Source organism: Dendrobates tinctorius, unplaced genomic scaffold (assembly GCF_039654945.1).
Source record: "Dendrobates tinctorius isolate UK_male_01 unplaced genomic scaffold, ASM3965494v1 ptg000056l, whole genome shotgun sequence".
NCBI classification, from domain to species: Eukaryota; Metazoa; Chordata; class Amphibia; order Anura; family Dendrobatidae; genus Dendrobates; species Dendrobates tinctorius.
Window position 1 is genome coordinate 21,612,671 of NW_027361724.1, and position 3,964 is coordinate 21,616,634.

Below are 3,964 nucleotides of genomic sequence, written 5' to 3' on the forward strand. Positions count from 1 at the left end.
TCAGGGTGCTTTGCAGCTGGGACACCCAGTCAGACAGTGGCATATTATTGCCGTCAAACTTTGGTAGCACACTAAATATGGTGCCCATAGGGAGTGTCCTTGCAGGGGTTCCACCAATGCCCACAGCATCCCCACTAACGTTAGCATTCCCGCCGTTGCTCCCAGAGCGCTCCCCCGGCTTCTGACCAGCAAGCGATCAAGCGAAGCGCTACCAAACAGCTACAAGGTTCATCAGGCATTGCAGCCATTTTTTTTAACCTTTTACATCATATCTCAAGTATTTGAAATAAAGATGGATTCAAATTTAGGAAAATGTTTGGCCTGGTCACAGCTGGACATTGCTGCACATCCTACAACCAAGGCACCAAGATACTGATGTGGCATTTCAAAGATTTGCCCAGAGAAGCACTTTGCCTTTAAGATTTCAAGTGGAGCAGCTAATGTTGTTGGGCCCAAGATCAGTGTGGATGATGTGGTTTTGATGAGTGGTGTGAAGAACAATGTTGGACGAGGCATTAACACTGCTTTGGTGAATGGGAAAACTGGAGAAGTAATTGAAGCAAAGTATTATGACCTGTGGGGTGGAGATGCCGTCCCCTTTATTGAATTCCTGAAGATTCCAGATGGAACAATAGTTTGTACAGTATGGTGACCTATGATGACATAGCAACAATATTGAATGACAAGGCCCGGAAACTCGGAAACTGATTTCAGAACTTGGCAATACAGTTATCAACACTCTGAGCTTCAGGGACAACTGGGTCTTTGGTGGAAAAGGCATTAAAACGAAAAGTCCATTTGAACAGCACATAAAGAACAATAAGGATATAAACAAATATGAAGGTTGGCCTGAAGTGGTGGAAATGGACGGATGCATACCTCAGAAGCAGAATGACTGAATAGATTAAGCCACAACTTTACTATGGACTTGGATAGGAATGCCTTTTTTTAACAGCCAACAAAGTAAAAAATATTGAACAGTTCCATTCATCATGGTTGATGTGAGCATGATCTTAAATGAAATTTATTTATTGCTTATACAAATGGGTATTTTTTGTAAAAACAACAGATTAATAGAAGATATAATGAGCACTAATAAACTGAGTAATAAGTCAAGGCATGCTGATAGCAGTATTAATGGTATCATGGGGCAGCACAATGGCACATTTTTTAGCACTGATGCTTTGCAATGCTGGGTTAAAATTCCACCAAGTACAACATGTACAAAGTGTTCTCCCACACTGCAAAAGACATACTGATAGGGAGTTTAGATTCTGAGCTCCAATGGGGACAGCGGTGAACATGGGAGAACCTGCAGGAAAACCCACAGGAACACGGGGAGAACATATAAACTACTTGCAGATCTTTCCTTGGTTGGGATTTGAACCCAAGATTCCAGTGCTGCAAAGCAACAGAGCCACTTAGTGAGACACTTTTTGTTAATACTGGTGTGGGCCTTGTGGTTTCGTTAATTTTATTTTTTATTTTGATTTCAGTGGATATTCTGAATTATCAACATTATTCTAGATCTAGATCTAAATAGTCTGCTACAGCCATGTATCAAATACTATTCTGTGTGATACTGTGTGCTGAGCCGTGTATCAAATACTATTCTGTGTGATACTGTGTGCTGAGCTGCGTATCTAATACTATCCTGTGTGATACTGTCTGCTGAGCCCTGTATCTATTCCTATCCTGTGTGATACTGACTGCTGAGCTGTATATCTAATCCTATCCTGTGTGATACTGACTGCTGAGCTGTGTATCTAATCCTATCCTGTGTGATACTGCCTGCTGAGCCATGTGTCTAATCCTCTCCTGTGTGATACTGTCTGCTGAGCTGTGTATCTAATCCTATCCTGTGTGATACTGCCTGCTGAGCCGTGTATCTAATCCTATCCTGTGTGATATTGGGCTCCCCCTGCAGTCTGTGTCAGAGGGTGGTCTGTGTTGGCACGGTAATAAATTGTGTTATTTCCAGCTTTACAGAAGGACGATAACACCATAGAAATGATAAGAATAATAGGCCTCAGTTACCACAGCTGTCTACAAAGAAAACTGTTGCTGATAGCAACCAATCACAGCTCATTTTTCATCTTTTAAACAGCTCTGGGACAGCGTGGCGAGTTTTGAGTGGCGACTTTTGTGTTTCAACTTTTATGTGGCGAGGTTGGTGTATGTTTGGTGAAATGTGTGCTGAGGGTGGTATATGTGTTGAAACACGTGGTAGTGTGTAGTGCATTTTGTGTGTGTGTTCATATCCCCGTGTGTGGTGAGTATCCCATGTCAGGGCCCCACCTTAGCAACTGTACGGTATATACTCTTTGGCGCCATCGCTCTCATTCTTAAAGTCCCCCTTGTTTACATCTGGCAGCTGTCAATTTGCCTCCAACACTTTTTCTTTCATTTTTTCCCCATTATGTAGATAGGGGCAAAATTGTTTGGTGAACTGGAACGCGCGGGGTTAAAATATCGCCTCACAACATAGCCTATGACGCTCTCGGGGGTCCAGACGTGTGACTGTGCAAAATTTTGTTGCTGTAGCTGCGACGGTGCGGATGCCAATCCCAGACATACATACATACATACACACCCACATTGAGCTTTTTATATATATATATATATATATATACACACCGTATATACTCGAGTATAAGCCGACCCGAGTATAAGCCGACCCCCTAATTTTGCCACAAAAAAGCTGGGAAAACTTATTGACTCGAGTATAAGCCTAGGGTGGGAAATGCTCCATAGATTATTCCCCCATATGGTGTCCCCAGAAGAAGCTCCATAGATTGTTCCCCCGTATACTGCCCCCATAAGAAGCTCCATAGATTATTCCCCCATATGGTGTCCCCAGAAGAAGCTCCATAGATTGTTCCCCCATATACTGCCCCCATAAGAAGCTCCATAGATTGTTCCCCCATATGCTGCCCCCATTAGAAGCTCCATAGATTATTCCCCCATATGGTGTCCCCAGAAGAAGCTCCATAGATTGTTCCCCCATATACTGCCCCCATAAGAAGCTCCATAGATTGTTCCCCCATATGCTGCCCCCATTAGAAGCTCCATAGATTATTCCCCCATATGCTGCCCCCATTAGAAGCTCCATATTGTTCCCCCATAAGCAGCTCCATAGATTATTCCCCCATATACTGCCCCCATAAGAAGCTCCATAGATTGTTCCCCCATATACTGCCCCCATTAGAAGCTCCTAAAGATTATTCCCCCATATGCTGCCGCTGCTGCAGCATGTAAAAATAAAAAAAATGACATACTCACTTCTCCGTCGCTGGGTGTCAGATACTCACCTGTCCTGCGTCCATGGCTGCTCACCGCTATCTGCCACGTCATCAGTCAGTGACGTTCAGACTGCAGGGGGCGCGGCGCGCACTAATCACGTCACCGCGCCCTCTGCTGTCTCAAGTCACTGACCGATGACAGACAGCAGCAAGCAGCCATAGACGCAGGACAGGTGAGTATCGCTATACTTACCCGTCCTGACGCTGTCGCTTGAGCCCCCAGCTTCTCTGCGCTCTCTCTTCCTGCGTTCAGCGGTCATGTGATACCGCTCATTAAAACTCATGAATATGCGCATATTCATGAGTTTTAATGAGCGGTACCACGTGACCACTGAAGGCAGGAACAGAGAGCGTGGAGAAGCTGGGGGCTCAAGAGACAGCGTCAGGACGGGTAAGTATGACCTGACACCCCCGCCCCCTCTCCCCCTCCGACCCCCTGGTGTATATGACTCGAATATAAGCCGAGAGGGGGACTTTCAGCCCCAAAAAACGGGCTGAAAATCTCGGCTTATATTCGAGTATATACGGTATATATATATATATATATATATATATAATGTACAGATATTCTTTATTAGACCTGGGCTGTATCAGATCAGTGCTCGTGCACTGGAATCAAGGAAGTATATTTGCTGCCCAGTGGTGAAAGGTGGTATTACACA

The 3,964-nt window shown here is 44.6% G+C and overlaps 1 pseudogene; it reads left to right on the forward strand.

The window, feature by feature from the left end:
- The first annotated feature begins 292 nt into the window (after positions 1 to 292).
- Positions 293 to 943, forward strand: LOC141091864 (protein FAM3C-like; annotated as a pseudogene).
- Positions 944 to 3,964: the final 3,021 nt, after the last annotated feature.